This window comes from Cygnus olor, chromosome 5, assembly GCF_009769625.2.
Source record: "Cygnus olor isolate bCygOlo1 chromosome 5, bCygOlo1.pri.v2, whole genome shotgun sequence".
Lineage (NCBI taxonomy): Eukaryota > Metazoa > Chordata > Aves > Anseriformes > Anatidae > Cygnus > Cygnus olor.
The window spans coordinates 2,900,441-2,921,693 of NC_049173.1; the positions used below are offsets into that span (position 1 = coordinate 2,900,441).

The 21,253-nt window shown below is 45.0% G+C and overlaps 1 protein-coding gene across 5 annotated transcripts in view; it reads right to left on the bottom strand.

The window, feature by feature from the left end:
* The window catches only part of MAP4K5 (mitogen-activated protein kinase kinase kinase kinase 5), an 89,389-nt gene that overhangs the window by 48,456 nt on the left and 19,680 nt on the right, over positions 1-21,253 (bottom strand). The gene's annotated exons all lie outside the window — the stretch shown is intronic.

Genomic DNA, 21,253 nt, shown 5'->3' on the forward strand with positions numbered 1-21,253 from the left:
ATCCACTACAGAACAGAACCCTCTTTTCTTGCTTATGGACAAGAAAAAGTCTTCATTTGACAACAGGTAGAGCAAGAACTTGGAAGATGAATCTCTCACTTTTGTCAACACTTAGTCAAGCTTCCAAATCAGGAATGGCTTTCCAACTGCCAGGAAAAAAAAAAAAAAATAATTGGCCCATCTGAAGTCCTGTAGTGCTCAGGCAAGTGGTGGCTGTTGAAATGTATGCTAAGGACACAGGAAAATATGACTCAGCTGAAGACAGAGAGAACCTGAACAACCGCAACAGGACGGAACGACTCAAGCAAATCACTGAACAGAGGAACAGGTATCTGCTAACCACAAAGAAAATCTTTACCACTTCGTAAAGTACCTTCCTACCAGAGATGCTTTGAAGACCACAGCATTTGCATCCCTCAACATCCAGGAGGAGCACACAACCAAGCATGGACAGAGGATTAGGGCTTCTTGGGTACTGTTACACCAAACTATCAGTAAAAAACAGAGGGTCCCGTAAGAGACCAAGAACACACTCACTCACTAAAGTCAAGGAACATCAACTACCCATCCCTCTATCCACAAGCAAGCTTGCTGAGCAGCCAAGCTGTTCAGATAAAGGGGACTGCACTGTGTAGCGATCACCTTCATCTCAGAAACACGGGGAAGATTGCATTCCTTCCCTATGTTCCTCTTCCACACAAGCAGTAATTGTCACTGCTACTGTTATGCTGAAGCCTGAAAGAACAGATGGGGTCTGCCAAAGGTCTCTCGTACGCAGGCTGCTTGGCTGGGCCCCGATGGCTCAGGCCAGAGGCCGCTGCAGTTGCTGGCTGTCAGCTCGCGCCCGGCACAGGCCTCGCAGCTTCACCAAACCCTGTCCTGCTGCCGCCGGTACTGCCACCGAGTGCTTGCACATGACCTACAGCCTGAACACAGTCTGTTTCGGTTTTCAGCCATCAGACTTTGCCGGAATGGAAAGCTCGTCACCAGGTTGGTATTCATGAACTGAACACATCAGGTTTACCACAGAATCACAAAGGTTGGAAGAGACCTCCAAGATCATCTGGTCCAACCATCCCCCTACCACCAATGTCACCACTAAATCACGTCCCCAAGCACCACGTCCAACCTTTCCTTGAACACCCCCTGGGACGGTGACACCACCACCCCCCTGGGCAACCCGATCCAGTCACAGAACCGGACCCAGCCCTCCAGGTGCGGCCTCCTCAGTGCTGGGCACGGGGCAAGGATCGGCTCTCCTGACCTGCTGGCGGTATTTCACCTCAGGCAGCCGAGACACCATTCGTCTTCTTAGCAGCAAGGGCACATTGTGATGTCCTTGTTTGGATGCTCACAGGTGCAGGAACGGTATTAGGCATTCTGTCTAGACAGCCATGTCGCAAGCATGCAGCAAATTACCCAAAGTGGCTTTTCCCAGCAGACAGCCACCTGCCGTAAGCATGACTGACGGTTGTTATTTCACCTTCGATTGCACCCGCTTTACACAGGTACCTCCGTTTCTCTCTGCTGTCACCTCCTGTTTTTTAAAGCTTTCTCTTCCATACCTTTCTGTCAGCTGAAAACTTCATCAATAATGAATCACTCGTATCTTGCATATCATGAAAAATGTAAGATGGTGAAGGCTAAAAACTGGTTCCCCGTGGCGTACAGCTAAATAAGAAAGCTGCCAAATAAGGATTCCTGAAATCATTTTAAGACACATTTGTTAAAGAAATCCTCAACTTATTTCCTATGGGTCACTGCAGCCCGCATTACTCTACTTTTATAAAAGGGCTGTGCAGTGCTGAGGAAGTCACGGACAGGAATCGCCCCATTGACACCGCTCTCTTTGTGAACCAAACGTGAAATTTTACTACAAGTGATATCTGACAAACCTAACTTCTTCCCATTTCCCTCTTGTGAATTAGTTAATGACCTTTCCTTTTGTATTATTGATATACTTCTTCACTGGGAAAAAAAAGGATGTCAAGCCAAAAACTTGTACTTTTCCTAGTCATCCTATTTATGTTTTTAAAACCTAACAGCAAAATATCTGCCTCTTTCTGCTCCCCTGAAATTTCCTCTGCATTTCAAGTCTTAATTTAAAAGTAGTTTAAACCAGGGACCAGATATTGTTTCACAATATCTGCATGCCAAGTAATCACGTCCTGCCAATTAACAAATATCTTACTTCAGTACCTGCTGTTTAATATCTCTTGATCTATTACTGATATGGCAAGTTATCATGCATCTGCATTCATCACGCAGAGATGGCATAGATATTGTGAACACAGATACTGTGAACTCAGAACAGAAAATTATGCTCTATGTTACTTAGAATGAAAATTAAAATGACAGGATTTTGGCAGAACAATTGCAAAGCTTCAACAGAAACCTTGATCTACACAAGAATAGGACCAGAGCAAGGGTATATTTGAATGAGGTGAGCCACAGAATTAACCTTATTGTTCTCTACGTCCTATACAGCATATATTTACCAAGAAAGAAGGGCTAGGTGGTCTTTTGGCCACCTCCTCTTCAGCTATCCCACACGGGATGAATGACAGCATCCCAGTGAGCACAGCTCTTCCACAATATTTTACTAGCTAAACACTAATCCTACAGAACAACACAGAGTCTGCGATCAAAATAAAATGAAACCTTTTTTCAAATGTCTCATTACAGAAACGTAGTGACCTAGAAATAGGATTAATGCTACCAGCTTAATGTTAAAACACAATAAGCGTTAACTTTTTTTCTCAGTATATGTCAGCATCTGCCAACACAAACCACAGATTTGCTCAAGCATACACACAGCTGCACCAGAGACCAAAGGTTCCTCTAAATCCACGTGCCCATCCCAAACTGCAGATGCTTCAGCAAGTGGTTAAGAACTGACGAGCAGTGGTGTCACCTTCCTGCTGCACCCTCCCAGCATCAGGACCGGGAGCTGCAGGATCAGGAGCTGCAGACAGAGCCTGTGCTGTCGATCCAAGAGAAACCCACCTTGTCCCAACAAGGCACAGCACGAGCTGTGTGCCCCAATGCCAAACTCAAAGATCAGAGGTCCAGAATCAGTACATCTGGGGTTTGGGGCAGTTGGGAGAGGTTTATGATATTACCCACAAAAAAAATCATCAAGTTTTCCCACCGAGACTTACCTTACTTCTCAGAATGACATCAAAAAGCTGCCATGGGACAGTGGGACCCAACACGATACCACTGGCAAACCGTACGTGTGATGCTTCCCTCTGCATCCCCAAAGAATGCACACAAGAAAACACATTTGGGTAGGACACTTTTTATAGCTAATGACCAGAAATAACAGAGAAAACTGGTTTCAGAACCAGTTACACACCGCAACTTTATTTAAGAGTGCACACAGGATGATCCCAGGCAAGAGGGGTCCACAGTACTCAGCTGAGTGGAAATGGACAGAAGAGTTGTTGCACTTGCACACATCTGAAGTGCAAGTTTATGTGCTGTTTCCTTGTCCGACCATTTTCTCCTTCCACACTGAGGAAGAGAAGGAGAACATTCAGACACCAATATCACAACCTCCAGATCAGTATTTTCAATTTCCATGGTGAAACCACCTCCTTACTCCTATGCCCTGGTCTGATCTCCAGCCTTGGATCAACCATCCAGTTCTCCAGAAGATCCATTTGTTCAACGGAGTCTTCGTTTAATCAAATCACAATTGCAGCCCCTGTGGCAACCCTCCCACACATCCCCATCTTATTCATTCCTTGCCAAGCTTCACTCATCAGCGACCACAGCGTTTGTCACGTGCTGCCTGCTTCTTCTCAGTTACTGCATGTACCTCCAAAAGGTCCCCTAACCTCCTGCCCAGACACCGAAATGGAAATTTCTCATCTGCTTTCTAGCTTCTGGCCTCTGACACTTATAAATCTTAAGCTGCTCTGCCCTGTTTTGAAATTCCCATCACGCTGTATCGTTCTGCCTGTATCTCACAGCATCACCAAACCCTGAATCCACCTACCTACGGCTCTGAATTCCCATCCACCACCACTCTCAGCCAACTAAGGTGACCCAAAGAAATCTCTCACCTGGGCTGCTCTAAATTCACAAGAACAGCATCCTTCCTGATACGCAGGACACACAATAAGTCTCTTAGCTGTCATGGAAAGAGAACCCAAAATACTGCGGAGAATAAAAAGAATGAGATAGTGGACTAAACCAAAACTACTACATACAGGTACCAGAAGGCAAGGGCAGAGACCTTGGAACAGAAGATGGCATCTTGAAGCTGCCACCACAACCAGCCCACCTCTGGTGTGAGCCGCTGCCACAACGTGGCACCACCACCAGCCCCTTCAGCAGCACCTCAGCCGTGAGCTTCTTTCCTACTTAATGATCTGAGTTGTACTACCACTTGTAGTATTCCTCTCCTGCGTAATACAAGCGCTCCCATAAACATGCCACATTCTTGTACGTGACCCCATTTCAGTCTTTTTGCGCTGTGCTCAAACCGGTTGCACCTTCCGCAAAGGTGGCCCTTCCTTCTCAGGATCAGGCCCACGGTTCCTCACCGCTGTTCCCGGCACGCCAGAAGAAACCATCAAGGATCAGGAAGTCCCGAGGCCCTGCACCGTGCTGCAGCCCCAACAGGCAGACCTGCAGCCAGTCCTCAGAGCCCCGCTACCTCCAGCAGGATGGTCAGTGGGGGGTTCATCCCGTGTTTGGTTTTTTTTAGTGAACACACCAATAAACAGCCATACGAAATCAGCAAGCAGAGGGCAATTTAGGTTACGTTTCTGACCTGTCCAGTTTGTCATTTCTCTCTCAAGTAAGCAGCAAAAGACACGTTAGAAAAGAATTAGGTCTCGGTGGAGGGCAACCTGCTGGCCTCTAACAGAATCCGAATTATGTCCTGACGCGCAAGTTCAAACAACTGTTCCTAGTGTTTACCATGACTATCTATTACAATTTTGCTTACTCCTGTGGTTTACGTAACCAGCCTGTCAGCTGTAAAAATGCTTTGCAAACAGAGCCGTGGTAGCAAGCCGGAAGACAATCGGGAAGGCAAAGCAGACATACCATTAGCGAACGGGAAGGAGGAGCTTGTGCTCCTGAAACACCACCTCTTTGCCAGCTCAGTTTAACACCCGGACTGCAGAGCTGGATATTCATAAAAAAGTCAATGCGTAACCCCAAAACTTCTCACAAAACCCAGCTTAAAAGCAACAAGAGTTCATCTCCATTGTTTGAGTTTAGAATTTTTGTCTTTCACAAAAGGATACCGGGACCTTTGCGGTGCCCCACCTTAGGAGAGCACTTTTGCAGAAGAAATCAAACTCTTCAAAAGCTCTAAAAAAAAAAAAAAAAAAAATCTTTGAAAATTTCCAGCTAAAGGTTAACCCAAGCCAGTACAACGACCAGCTCTGACAGCTCACTGCTGAACACAGTCTCCTGAGCTGCTCACCTGAGCAGCACCTTGCAAAGAAAATAAACGGCCGCCCTTCTGCCAGTACAAAACCAGACCTCGGTGTCAGGATGGTGAAAAGTGAAAGAGTCACCTCTTCGGGCCATGGACCGACCGCAGAGCTCTTCTGCCTGGTCCCCAGCCAAAACCAGTAGATCCCACCACAGCTTTCCAGTTTTCTTTCCAGTTTTAGACTGAGTTACGAGCATCCTAGCTCCTGTCCCAGTGGCAGCCATCACGGGCTGCAGGCATCCTCAGGAGACCTCTGCAGAAGTGGCATCGGACCCACATATTTCTTCCTGCATTCCTGGGTGCACGTACCAAACCCACACAGGTGCAACTACTGGAGAAATGTGTGTGTGGTTATTTATTTATGCGGTTTTGAAAATTTAAAACAAAATAAACAAAATCAACCCCAAATTCCCTACATGACCATCCTGAGAAAACCTAAACAGAGTAGTGGACTGAGTAAAGGCCCTCCTGCTTGGCACTGGGAGCATCTCTGGAACAGACGCTGAACAGGTATTTCTCTCCTTCATGTGGGAAGCTCGATGAAAGGATCAAAATCTTAGAAGAAGGAACAAAATAGAACAGCTTTAAGGAAAAAATACAAAAAGTAAGAGTGGGATGATTCTACAAAATCCTAATGCAAATCTTACTGAATGGGTTTGGATCTGTGCCGGGCAGAAACAACTGTTCGGAGTCCCTCCTACCCTCCATTTGTCTTTTAAGGTGTGCCAAGGAGCTCACGTGTCAAGCAGATGCCAATCTAATCCGAGCTGCTAGAAGAAGATACCTAGCAGCAATTTCTAATTTTCAGGGCTCTTTCTCTTTTAGGAGGCAGAAAGAGCCAAAAGGCAATTGTTCACTCCGCAGTTTTCCAGCTGGGTTTCTAAGATAGAGAGCAGTACCAGGCTCTTTTATAGGGAAAAGGCACAGAGGCTTTCAGAAGCCATTTCTGTAACAGAGACTTTACAGATTCAACACACTGAAAGAGAGTCGCCTCTTACAACCAACACCATGGTGCTTTTCAGAATCAACCAGAAATAAAGATTCACGTGCTAACTTTCCTTTTCTTTCCTTACACTGCAGCAGCACCACCGAGAGCCACCACTGCGGATGCCGGAGCAGCATGCTGTTCTCCAACCACAAATACTAGTTTTTCAGGGTGCTCTGCAGATAGACACGATACCCCTCGTTCCTCAGGTGAGCACCGCATGCAAGAACAAAGCAGGAGCTGACGCTTCGCAGCCGTCACTGCCTACTTCCACATTTACAGTGCTCACATTTTCCCTCTCTGAAGGGGCAAAAGCCAGAATACACAAAAGTAACAGGGTTTAAATAAATTCCACATTCAAACCTCAAACCCAGAGCAGCAGGATCAGTGACTGGCACTCCCAAGCACAGCTGTAATGCAAATAAAGCTCAAACCTATTTACTTTTGCTGGCAGTTGGTGAAGTCTAGATAGCGTATCTCTAGCAGAGAAAATTGGTAGGAGGGGAACCTACCTTTCACTCACAGACTTCATACACTTTCTTACTCAAGGCCAATTAACTCAAGCAATAAGGGATTAGAAGCTCATTAAGGATGGGAGGCCAACTCCTTTTATTCCGGCACAGAAAACAGACTCGGGATTTGTATAAGCAACGTGCCCTTACCGTTCTGCTACAGATCTCAGCGGACACTGAAACGTTTAATTCTCATTCCTGGCAATAACTGCTGAAGGACAAAGACCTATGGCACTATGGAAAACAATAGTAACAAAGCTAAGATCAGCGAGCATCTTAACAGTATTTATTTAGGGGACAAAGTAACAAAAAAAGCAGCTATATGCATCCAAGTTGGTTATTCTCCTATGAAATTTTTTTGGCAGACCATAATTTGCAAAATATTTGGCATGACCCTCCAAAAATTGAAAAGCTGAAGCTAGAAATAGACCTTGACCACAAAAGTACTATTTAGCAACTAATGCAGCACGAAAGATACAAACAAATACCACATGAGGGGAAAAAAAAAAGGCCAGATTTTGACTCAGTTGGAGCAGACCATTGGCAAAAAGACAAAACAAAAGAACTTCTTCAAGTTACAGCTATGTGAATAAGACTGTTTTGAAAAGTTCATATATTGTGGCACCGGATACTATTTGTGAACATAGCATAAGATGACACTAATCAAAGAAAGCCCACGAAGCTGCTAATATACTGAAAACTGAGCCCGTGCCTAACAGCTTTACTGGTCAGGGTGTAAAATAGGGGGAAACGTAAATAAATAAATAAATAGATACCTTCAGACATATTATTCATCTACACACCAATTTGGATTTTAAAAGAGTTTATTCACCAGAAAATAAAAAGAATAAATTTAATCAATTCTATTCCTACGTTGAATGCACACATCAAGACACAGGAAAAAAAATCCCCCACGGTATTATGGATTGCAAATTCAAGTAACATTAAAAGACTGCACATTTTATCAGCTGCAAGGGAATTTATTTATTCCTTAGAGATGAAAGAACTAAGAGATTTGTCAACCAAAATACGTGAAGAAGAGTATCTGTTTCTCTTCTTTTCACTGCAGAGAGAAATGAGCATGTTGAACCGCCGCCGCAGTCAATCTCTTAACTTCCCTTCCAGGTCAAGGCAGAACCCTTAACCCTACGAACCTTAGACATTAGGAACTCACATGATGGACACCAACATTTTATATTTCAGGGAAGTTATGAAGAATTTCTGATAGTTTGCACGCAACAAGGACAGAACCACTGGGCGACACGTCATAGTCATGCAGGAAATCTAGTGCTTTGGAGCCTAACCGTAGACTGTTCACGACAAAAAATCCCGTCTGGCTTTCTAGACTGGGAAGAAACCCTGTTTTTGAAGGAAAAGGCAAGTCTTAAGCCACTTCTGTTTCATTAAAGAATTAAAGACCGTCATCTTCTGTTTTGGTACTACAGAAAAAAGAAGTATTTTACTTTCTTGCTTTGTAAGCACGAGTTAACCCACAACAAGCAGCGTCTGTCCCTTCAGGAGGGCAGAACGGAACCGCCGCTGGTATTTTTAAGAAGAAATTGCAAGTCGCAGACTGCGACTCTCATACCAGCACCAATGCATGCAACTTCCTACAATAACAGACACGCTTCTGGATGTCCTTTCAGATTAGTCAGAATGAAATATCCAAGTGTACACTTCTGTTGTTGTTTTTAATTAAAGCTATTTTGCCTAGAATTGCGGCATTTCGTGCTGAGACTGAGTGTGTGCAAGTTCTTTTTAACTACAGAGTGTTTGGGCAAACCCCTCGGGCTTTTATGTCACACACAGGCACACACGAAGCCTTCCAAGCCAAGGGCACACATCTCTTTTGCAATTTATCTGATAGAATGCAGAGAGGTGCAGGTGAAAAACGTGCATTTAAATAGAGAAATCTAACTCCAACATCATTATTCAGTGACTGCCTCCTTAAATTTCAATTCCTCAGATATACTAACAGTTACCAAAATAAAAGGAACAAGCCATAAAGTTGTCTTCATGAAGAAAACAGATTTGGGTGTTTTGGTCTGTGTTGTTGTTGTTAAATAAAACAGCAACCAGATTGGAAAGAATGAATAAAAAAGCTGCTGTGTAAATCAAAGAAGATAAAAGAAAAATAGTTAAAAATAGGAGTAGGGAGATACTTTTGTCCTAAGTTTAAGTTCTGTTTTGCACCTGTACTGTATCAATTGTCATCTTGGGGTGAGAATGGAGAAAGGCTTTGGCTTGGTTAAAACAGAGCAATTGCCTCTCAATTTTGCTTGTGTACCTGTGTATACACATCACAGTGTGCCTGCCTCTTTCAGATCGCTGGGATGGCACCACTGCTCAGCTGTTTCTACTAGAATGTAACGCAACATTTATTTACAATCTTAATTTTATGTCTTACCATGACGAAATAGTGATCAGTAACATTTCTACTTCTGTAGGCAATTTAATATCAGTCTGGAAAATAAGCTTAGTAACTTCTGGTAAGTTTTTAATGAGGAAAATTATAACTTTTAAGTGTGCTAGATACATAAGGAAGGTTAAGTATAAAATGCATCTTGCACTTACACCAAGTGCAGAGAGGATGTCATCTGTAATGAAATGGCAGCTGTAAAATCCTGAAAGATGTGCTATCTTATCCCCTGACACCACACTTTAGTCAGAATGAAGTTTTTCAGGTTTTTGTTTTTTCAATTTTTAAATAGTTTTCTAAATTTTGGCTCATCCCACTCATTTAACGATATAACTTGGAAAAAAAGAGACAAGTGCTTTTCTACAGTTAAGCTACAGTTGACAAACACCAGTTTCACTTCAGTAGCCTGGTTTCAAGTCACTTGGCCAGTGACTTCCCCAGTTCATTTGTTCAACTTTCTTTACAACATGGATGGAAGACCTGCTGCTTGAGTAGCATACACACTACAGAAATTATAATATTACAGTAAATTGGGCCTTATGATTTAACTAAATTTTTAAAGATTTTTTTCCCCCCAATTTTAATATAGTTGAAAACATTTTCCATTTTGCCTTATTCCTCTCTGTTTCTAGATGTCGTTAACTGCTTGACCCTCGGTGGGCCCTCGAGGCTGTGAAGGCAATGCCCCTCCATCCCAGGCTAGCCCAACAGTCTGCTCCCCGGTTCTGCAAACACCCGCAATTCCCACCCCCAATACTTGTAATCCTCTCCCTTCTGCAGCTGTGCGGATTTTGCATGGACAAGGATTGTGTTCAAGAAAGCTGGAAGAAAATGTGATAGCAAGTCAGTCGTAGTAGCTGGCAGGAGTAGTTCAGCTGCCACGTGCAGGCTGTCCTCAGCATCTTTGCTGTGCTAAGAACCACCGTGATGGAGGCTTGATGATCTGCACACCTGCCTAATTGAAAGGAACAAGCCACAAGATCTTCATGAAATAAAACACTAAGCTGTGGGATGGTTTTTTTTTTCTTACATAAGACAGCAGCCAAAATGCAAAAAACAAATGCAAAAGCAGCCCTGTAAATTAAAACAGATTACAGCCACATCCTTAAATAGAAAAGCCAAAGTTGTCACATGTAATGTTACACTTGCTATAAGGTGTCTTGAAGACATGATATATCCTGCAAGTATATTCCACCTGCAGGAAGCTTAAGATATCATTCTTGCCCTTCTCTGCATAAATCCACAGGAGACTAAACTCACGTAATCAAAGGGCAACCAAACAGGGATCACATGCAAATTCCACTTCAAGCTTTGGAAAGCTGCCCTTAGCCAAATAAAATGATATACAGAGATGAAGTAATGAAATCAGAAACCGTGAGAGAGTAGGAGGGCCACAACCACCACGTCAAGTTGAACTTGAGGCCCAGTGAGACTGCATCCCGGGGAAGGACAAAGTCGACGAGGACACAGCCCAGCACCACACCTTTCCTACAGCACACCACGCACATCCACCCTAGCTGGCGCGCAGCATTTCCCACAGGCTGCCTGAAGCACCAAGGCTCCCAGAAATAGAGGCAGCAACTGCTTCATCTCTCTCTGAAGTCCATCACTTCATAGTTTCATGGAGAGAAGCCAAAGCCTGCTGGTTCTCCTCCTCCTCCTCCTCCTCACAAACGCCGTCCCTACAGCAGCTACCTTTGCTGCCCAAGCCAACACAGCCCGTCTGTACTCAAGACATTCCAGTCTAGGATTGAGACAAATGTCAACACCCACAGAATGAGAAAAAGGCAAAATTTATGTTCCTGTACCCTAAAAAAGGCAATTGGTTGGGCTTGTCGGCCTGTACTGTGTGGCCAGCCAGGCCCCTGTACGTGGCACTGGTCAGGGCGCACCACGAATGCTGTGCTCAGTTTTGGGCTCCTCTTTACAAGGCCATGCATTTGCTTGAGCATGTGCAGAGAAGAGCAAGGAAGCTGGTGAAGGGACTGGAAGACGAGTTGTGAGGGGCGGCTGAGGGCGCTGGGGCTGCTCGGTCTGGAGAGGAGGAGGCTGAGGGGAGGCCTCGCTGAGGGGAGGCCTCCAGGCTGCAGCGAGGGGGGTGCCAGTCTCTTTTCTCAGCTGAAAAGTAACAGAACACGAGGAAACGGTCCCAAGTTGTTCCAGGGGAGGCTTACGTTGGCTATCAGGAAGAATTTCTTCATGGAAATGATGGTCAGGCATTGGAACAGGCTGGTGGTGGGGTCCCCAGCCCGGAGGTATTTAAGAGACACGTGGACGTGGCGCTGAGGGACAGGGCTTAGTGGTGGGACTCAGGAGGTCAGGTTGATCATTGGATTTGGTGATCCTGAAGGTCTTTTCCAACCTAAACCATTCTACAATTCTAGGATGGCAAATCATAAAACATTCTCCTTAGAACTCCCTAACCGTTCTCCTAACTCCCTTCCTTCCCAGTTCAGTACCGGGAGCCAAATTAAAAAAACAGCTCTCTAGACAGCAACAGTTTGGCAAAGTTTTAAAGGCATTATGTTAATCAACAGCACTACACAATTTTTCTCACCGTTACTTATGCCTCTTCACAGTTACCCCAGTAGACTACCAGAACTCAAACAGTGCTTTTAATTTTAATGCAGATGTGCCTGACACAAGAAGAAACAGCACTATCAGAAACTGCTTATCCTGCCCAAACGCTGGCCCACAGAACTCCTGAACTTCATGCTGGTGTAGATAGTTTGGATATACAGACACACTCAGCACAGCCCAGAAACCCTCATCCCTCGTGAGCTACTACTGCTACCGATACAGATGCCCAACTGCCTCCCTACACGCATCTGCCATTACCTCTCCCCTGCAGTGGAAATTGTCCTCTGAAGGTAGAGGGCATTTAAAATGGCAGCACTTCTTTCACCTTTTTCTTTGAAAAACGTTTTTGCATCTCGGAAGTTTAAGAGAATCCATCATCATACTTTAACTAATAATCCCCGAGAGCCCACACGACTGTGAATACCTGCAAGTGACACATCAAATATTCTCCCCTACCCCACCATAGACCAAACTCAAAGGAAAAATTTCAGCTCCTGCCATTTTCAAACCCTTGGTAAATACAACACGAATACCTCAAGCTGTTAGTCACTGCAGAGCAACGAACACTCATCAGACAGACATTGCTTCCTGTTCCGCTCAAATGCTAATACTTTAAGTTTTATCGAGACAAAATACATCCATACAGGACAGCATAGCCCCACCTTTATTCTTTCTACTTACCGCATTTACATTCCCATGCCTCTGCAAGAGACTTTACCGCTTATCTTCCATTAAGATTAATGGCAATGTCTCAGACATCTCTGGGAGATTATCCAATGATTATAATTAATCTATTATCTTGCACATCTGTATATTAAACAGTGAGTTAAGACCACTGTACCACCATTGACTATTGCTTCAACAATGGTCAGCAAACAGCCATTTGCACAGCGGAAAACAGAACAAAAATATAACTTCTTGGAGTAGACCATCAAATTAAATTTAATATCTGGCCTTATCATCTCTCAGCCTTTGCTGTTCCTTCTTACTAATAACTCTGAAGGCAAACTATACAGTGTACCATTTCTCGTGTACTGGGTTCCTTTGGCAGCATCCTGGCAAAGTAGGTTACTGAGAAACACCAAAAATAGAACTCCATCTTCTTCTCTAAGTAGGGCATTAGTATGGTGCACTGACAAAGCATCCAAACAAAGTAAGTTCATCTGCTCCACGCAAACTTAAATTGTGGCTACTACTGTTCAAAGGCTGCTGTTTGACAGCAAGGTCCCTTTCTAATGATCTCTTTAGCATATATAACCAGAATAAAATTGAACATGAATGGCTTATACCTAAACCCAGATTTCTGTATTTCTACTTATGAAGAATAAATGATGCCCTTAATGCTGCACAGGTAGTTATTCAAAGAAAGCTCAATAAGGGTTACTTACCAGCAGACCCCTGCAAAGATCTCTTGCTTTGTGAGGAGAAACAGCACCTGCCTTTCTGGAATATCTCAATTTTCACATTTCAACAGGCTACAAATCCAGCGGTTTACATGAACCTGAAAATATGTTTCAGTCAGCTTTCTGAACATGTCTAGCCAAATCTTCCGTACCTCTGTGAAATCATGAACTTTCTATACATTACACTCATGTGGAAGATATAAAAATAGACTTGGGAGAAAATTCCAACATGCTAAAATATCAAATATGGCATTAAAGGTGCTGCTTTCACGGACCAGTTCAGTAAAAGCAGCAGTTCTGGCTACCAGCACTGTATGTCAGCTCAGAGCCCCCTGGGATACCCGTGACTGCATCCTGCACAATCTTTTTACTATCTTCAGGAGCAGAGAAGTCAGCAGAAACACATACACCAACACACGGGATAAGAGACTAGGGAAAAGTGCTGGAAGAGGCTAAGACTTTGGAACAAAAGTCTTGACACTTCCTGTTCTCCCTCTGCTGCAATAAGCTTCAGATTTTTTACGGCCTGCTCGTGATGTAGTGAGAGGCATTTGCTCAAACCATTTCGTAGTGTTCTCCAGTCTCTGAAGCGTGCAATTTCAAGAGCTCTGCGATGCTAAATGTGCTAGCCCCGTAATTCAACTACCTCTTGACAGAGCAGAGAGGAACATGCCGTGCTGTGTCTGACAGCTGTGTTAGCGGTCACTGAATCAGAGATAAGATGTTAGCCTTTTCCCTAGCACCCCCACTCCCACCTTCCTAAAGTTTCTGCATAGACCAGTCCCATCTTAATCCCTTTGCCTTGACAGGGGCAGGATGGAAACAGCACCCATGAAACAGACTTGCCTCTGACCTGCAGTCCCGACTAGAAGAAGAAGCCAGGAAGCAGTTCCTTGCTCACCTCCTGTGCGCTCTTTTCACCCAGAGCGGTTGAGAGGGCCCCAGGGATGCAGTCGAGGCACAGCGCAGCACGGTGCTTTCCATCCGCCACGGGGAAGGATGAGCTTCGGCTCTTCGAGGGGCAAACGGAGCCCGTGCAGACTCTATCCACCGTGCTGGGTAAAATGAGTTACTCGAACCCTTGGGTAAAGGCCTGCAACAAGCTGAAGCACAGAACGGAACCCCTCTGTACCAAATGCTGAGATTTTCCCTCAAATAATCTTGAAAGGAAGAGCACCTTATCCAGCCTTCTTAAGTGAGGAACTCCTGACAGCACAGAGCTTCATGTGAGAGACGTTTCCCGTGGGCCAGCTGCCTGCATATGAACAGGCAAAGCAGGGGCTCAAAACGATGGCAACGGTTTAAATGCTACCCGGCAGATGAAGACACTGATATTTTAGAGCTGGTTATGTGGGTAAGGCTTCACTCTCAGGGGAACTGCTCTGCTTTTCTGATAAACAGAAGCGATTCCCATCTTTCAGACAAGCCACTCTGGAACAGATTCCATAAACAAGACAAGGAAAGGGGATGGGAGGTGCAGGTCATACAATGCTGCCTGTACAATTCATGCTGTGGAAACCCACTCTCCAGTCTAACACACCACAGCTTGGAGAAAAACGTGGTGGCACATAGTACACAGACCCCTTCCCTATAACTAGGCAGGCTTGGTTAGCCTGTCAGAAAGACTACTCTACGTGGCGAAGCCAAATGGGAAGTTCAGGCAAACGATTCTCTGCACTACCTCTTCCATAGAAACGCTCTGCCAGGAGATTTGAACAAGCCCTAATGAAATAAATTGGCTTTTGCTATTTCTCAACTACTGTCAGTATCAGGTCTACCTTATTTACCTCACTGAAAGCAAGGTAACATCTGTTTTTATAGGTAATAAATGCAAATCTTGAACAAAAAAGACTCTGCCCTTCTCCCTACGTCTCTACTGGAATCCCGCAACGCCCTCATAACCTCACGAGTTGCCATAAACCACAAATCAAAGGTCCACCAAACCTTGATGAGAGTCCTTATTGGTAGGAAGCCTTCAGAAATTTGGAGAGAGGGTAAAGCGTTCTAAATCTTTGAAGAAATATTAAATCCGTGAAGAAATATTTTATCAGAAATCCTAACAAAATGGCAAAGCGTAAGAAAGTCTCGGTAATCTAAAACAGGAGGCATCAGGGTTGCCTTGAGCTGACAAACAACTTTTTCTGTATGAGGAGACCTACCCGTTTTGCACTGCTCTCCTGCGGAATCACCTGTGGTTATAATGCTGCCTCCTCTCCTCATTCACAGCCACAGCCAAGAAGCGAGGTGCCAAACACGAATAAAGGTAGCAAGCGCGTTTGTTTTTCCAGCTGCAGGGCGGATGGACAGTTGCTGGTGTCAGCCAAATAAGCTGGCAAGCTCCGTTCTGGCCATGCTTCCAGGAAGAGCCGTTCCATCGGACACGGATGGTCTGCGTATCACTCCGTTTGGAACCACGCAGCCACCTCACGCTGCAAATCTTGGCCACGCTCAAAGCTATCCAGATGAGCTGGCTCTGAAAGTAAGCGCTGCATCTTCTGGAGACGAAGCTGAAGCAGGTAGTGGTATGCAAATGTCCTGATCTTTGATCTGTTCTTCCTTCTCAGAGATTTCCCCTGCTGTTGGGGGCGATTCACAGGGGATATGCCAACTGCGCCACGTGCTTCCTCCGAATGGGTATCTCCGGTTGAAACAGAGCTCCAGGGTGGAAGGCAGAAAAGGGAACTGAAGACTACATCAGAGACAAGGCTGGGGAGACCGGGACATTAAACTCGACAGAACAGGCTCTCAGCTCCCTCCTCCACGACTTAAGGGATGCATCAGTGCAAGGCAGACAATGCACCGAACCCAAGCAAGCATATAATCCTTGCAGACAAGTGCTGTCGACACACCTAACATTGCCTCCTACATCAGCCCTCGCTGAAGAAAACACTGCTGGCACCAACAGCACCACAGTTGCCTTTCTGGATGCAGCCTCAGTACTAGCTGACAGAAGCATACTGAAAGTTGCTGCCACGCTTTCTTTGGCTCCTCTGGTACCCAGCCTGGGAGGACAAACCTCTTCACAACGAGATGGGAAAGAAATCAGACCGTGTTTTGAAGATTTCGGATGCTGCCTGCTTTTCAAAATGAGAAATGGGGAGAAATGCTCCTAGGGAGAGGTGCTCTACTCCCCACCGCAGAACCTCTGAAGAGCCCCAGCCAAACCGCAGGGCTCACCAGAAAGCAGAGCTCCCACGAGGTCAGGAAGTTGCCACGTGGTGCATTCAGAGGTGAGAGCCATCAGACCAGAAACATTTCACATGGGGCACTCTGGCACCGAGACCTTGTGTGTTCAGCATTCGCTTTGAAAGGCAACGCTTCTGTTAAGCACTCAAGGGAATGAGTTTGGGTCCTCACACGCCATTAATGGGAACCACAGGCACACAGGAGGTAGTACTTAAACCCAAACAGCTTTGAATGTTTCACGATAAAGACCAAATGCTTAATAAGAAAAAAATCAAAGATTACAAAGAGAAAAACAAGGGCTTCTCCCCAACTCCTGAATATCCTACAAGTGGGTGTCATGAAGCCACTGAGCAACTTAGTTCTCAGCAGTATGTATCTCACCGACTGCGTCCAGAAGAAAAGCACGCAATTTCCCAGAAGAGAAAATCCACAGCAGCAGGAAGAAACTCAACAGCAGCTGGTTCGATGCCACTCCAAACACCCTTCATATGGGAAAAACAGGAGTATGCAGAGTTCATGCATGGCTACAGCAAACGCTGCTCAACCAGACGGCTCTGAGCTGGGGAGGAGGAGTGGAATCCCTCTACGTGACAAATGCTTACTGTTATCGATACGTGTAAGCGACGTGCAGGCACCAGGAAAAGAAGCGCCGAACCAGGGACGCTCTGCAGCTGCAGAGACTTTCATACAGAGCACGAATAAAAACCCAAAGCCTTAATACCCCATTTTTGATCTGTTGGCTTTAACCAGGAGGTTCTCATGCTCCGTGAAACCAGACCGACATTAAGAATATCAAATACCCGTTCTCAGCAGGCTGTTCCTACAGAAGTTATACATACTCCAGGGCCCCGTGCGTAAGGTCCTGACCACAGAAACAGGGCAAAAACCCGACCTGAACTTAAGAAAGTCTGAATTGACGGCAACCTTTTAAAATAATCAGTTGTTTTTTGATGTTGATGGTGGTGTTTTTGATTTTGTGGGGTTTTGTTTGTTTGTTTTTAATAATACTGAGCAAAAGCACCTCTGGCTGTGCTGATGCTATTCCACCTCTCAGTCTTTTCTTGCACAGGGTACTTCTCAGCCAACATCATTAACTGGTTCAGGAGATTAAAAAACATCCCAAGAGAATGAGAGAGACTGAGCACATGAATTAAGAAGGGATTACATTTCTGTGATATTTACTAAGAATGTCTCTTGTTTACAGATAGTTTCTGCTATTAATTTGGTGCATTTGTCTCCCCCGTGCTTACTTTTACAGAAAGCTATTGCAGCACTGTTCACAGTCCTGCTTGGGAAAGCAACAAAACAAAACAAGACAAGACAGCTTCAGTATTGCTGCACAAGATCGTATTTTATCATCGCCTCTCAGTGAGGACAGACATCTAGCTATTCATCACTCAAAAGCAGCCTGCAGAGGGTGCTGGGCTGAGCAAATACATGATTTTTCAGCTCAGCTGCCAAACAAGAGCATCAACCACCCTTTTGTTCCCCTCCCTCAGTGCTGAAGGTTAGTTAAAACTCTCTTTGGGGCACTTGCATTAAAAGTCCACAAAAAGCAAAGCCTCGCTTAGCTGGGAGAGAAGGGCACACAGAGGAGGCAGTAGCGAGCCTTTTGTTCCCCAGCAGACTGCTGGTGAAGGCACTCACACGCAGCAGAAGACTTGAAATTCCTTTTTATGTGCACGCTGTGGTGACCCCACAGCTCTCACCACAACACGGGGTATTCCTTCTCCAAAATCTCTTCACCAAACCTATTCCAAGTCATTAATAAATGGCCAAATAAAACCCTCCATGCCAGTAAGATGTAAATCTGAAGTTACTGACCTAATCCAACGCTTGTTTTCCAAGTCCCTTAGGACATCAACATCTACAAATATGTATAACCTAACAACTTGATGCTCTGATGCAACCAAATCCCCTACAAGCTAAAGAAAGCGGGTCAGCCTTGCACTGTCCCAGTACTTCCAGAAAATATCATGGACTTGCAGATACACGTGCTTATACAACTGATCGTGTGAATTTGTTACCAAAACTGGCCTCACACAAATCCGACTACAAAACACCACTGAAAAGCTGCAGGTTGGTTCACGGACGGGTCATGCTGGCACCCAGGAAACCCCATCAAGACCCGGGGAACATCTGGGAAGCATCTAACCACAAGACGGGAGTTTACGTGGGATGGGATCTGACGGGCCACTTAGCGCAGGAGGCTAAATTCTACTTGCAGTTTCTCAGGGACTCGTTTCAGCTTTCTGTCCTGTCACTGGACAGCTGGAGACTTTCTGCATTAACGCCACACACACGAGGTCCGTTTCAGTACCAGCACCAGGAACACGAACAAGCCTACACCACTTTTAAACTCCTGCTTTGAGACGGGTATGCGACGGAAGCGGGCAAGCAGAAATCTTGCCAGGAAAGCCAAGCTGAAACCTCTCTCTTGTAGCCCTCACTGCTGCAGTGCTGATGGGTACGATGCTGGGGACACGAACCACTTGGCAGGAATTGGGGGAAAGAAAACCAACTGTTGTCATATTAAGTTCCAGTAAGCGCCCAGCTACATTACCACCTCTTTCAGAAGCCAATAATTTAAGATGTGCCTAACACAATGCTTTGGGAGAAAACGTATTCAAGTGGATTACAATCAGCTTAAGAGTAAAATCCTCTATTAAGAAAAAAAGCTTTCCCAACACAAATGGAACAAGTAACGTGCTAGGGTTTTAATGAAAAGTGTGCTTCCAAGACTGGTAGGCCCAAACTTGGACCTACTTACACCCACAGTGCACAGATAAGAAAATAGTTTATTTAAGGACGGCTTCTTTCCCACCCTGAAATGCAGTTTGGGGAAAAAAAAATATTAAAATAAGGTCAACAATCCAGTACTTATGAGTACCCTACAATCAACCATTGTGTGCCATGGAACAGAGGGAAAAAAAGCACAAAGACTAAGAAAACACATTTTAGTTTTAAGCTTCCATAGCAGTTATGAAAAGCAAAGTGGGCAGGAGATTTTTAGGAAGGCCTTAAATAAGTTTCTGTAACCTAATAGTGAACACAAATATTTGCTTAACCCCCGCCTTCAACTTCCAGAAAAGAACTAATTACTCCAAAAGCTACCAAATGCCCCAAGAGGAATTTGAGGCATGAACCACCACCGCCACCAAAAAGCAACTGAGAAAGAGGCAGATCTCCCACAATCAGAAAGGCTGCCTCATTTAGACATCCTAAAAACAACTGTGCTGGAGACACTGGTGACTCATTATTGGTGATGGAGCAGGGAAACCACTTGAAGAGGTGAGAGGAAAATTCCATTTTAATTTCAGAGCGCTCTCTAGCAAGCCTTGCCTGAGCTCTGAAACAGAACAATGATCAGGTATTGACTAAGAAATGCATTTTATAAACACAACTGACAGCCCTCAGCACGCACAAGATGTGCCATCTGCGCTAAGAAGAGACTTAGCATGGACAGAGAAAATTAAAAGTACAATGCTTATATGTAACTGCTTGCAAGAAAAAAGGTTTACCTTAGTTACTCTTAAAATTAACACCACATCAATGACTTGCAGAAATAAGTTGGCTTTGCATATTTGCCATAAGTGCCTGGGCCACCCTATTCAGTACTCCCTTGACACAGTTCCTCCCTGTTTGCTGAGGTTTATAAAAACAAAGAGCAAACCAGTGACCTAGAAACAAATGCAGGCTCCTAAACTACTTTAAACTCATTAACTTTATACTTGCTGTAGGGACATAACTCTGGCAAAGGCTTTGATTTAAACTTGTCAGGTTGCTCTATGAGAAGGTTTATTCCCGCCTGGGACCCGTTCAGAGCAGAAGGCACGTTTTTCACAACCCAAAAAAAGGAGGGTTTGGGAGGAGGGGGTGATGTTTTTTTAAAAAGGGCTATGTTTACATGGCACAGAGCAGAGCCATGCATTCAACCAGCTCCGGAACCGGAAACTGTATGACATGTCAGCACAGCTCTCCCCTAATTAGCAGGATAATGAAAAGCAGAATATTTCTTTTTTTTTTTCCCAACCAAGAGCAAAGGGATGACACAAAAACACTTCTCTGCGACACAGCTCGTCATTTCTCATCGTGCTGCCCTGTGCTGTGCCCAAACACGCTAGCTGAAGGCGTGCTGAGTTTCAGATTTAGGAAACCTGAAATGTCCTTTTTGAGTATTTAGGGCTAGGTTCCCTAGCAGAGAAGTTGACTGATCTGTGCACAGTGCTCTAGGAAAATAAAAAGGTAAATACTCAGTACCTTCAAAACTGTTAAAAAGAACTCCCCGAGGCCATGAGCAACCATTTCAAAGGGGCGGTGGGAACAAGATCCAGCTATAAAACTTCAATTTGAACATTAGCAAAGAGCCCTCCCCCTGCATGCGGCAATTACCAGCGCCTTTCATGTGGCAGAGCAACGCACCTTTTCCTGTACGTTTGGCTGTGCTAGGTCTATTTAAAACACACTCAGCAGCAGTGCGATGTAAAACGGCACAGCCACCCTTCCCACGAAGCCAAACAATTCGGATTGCCATCTCACAGGCCGAAATCGTGAACGCTTTCTTTACAAGCAACCCAACTCCTGAAGTTGCTGAGAGCATCCCTGATGCCTACGGAAGGGGCTTGCATCTCCCTGAGAAAAGGACGTGCCATGCCTACACCTTCTGTATCACACAGCTGTGGTTACGACTGCCTCAGACACGATACGGGC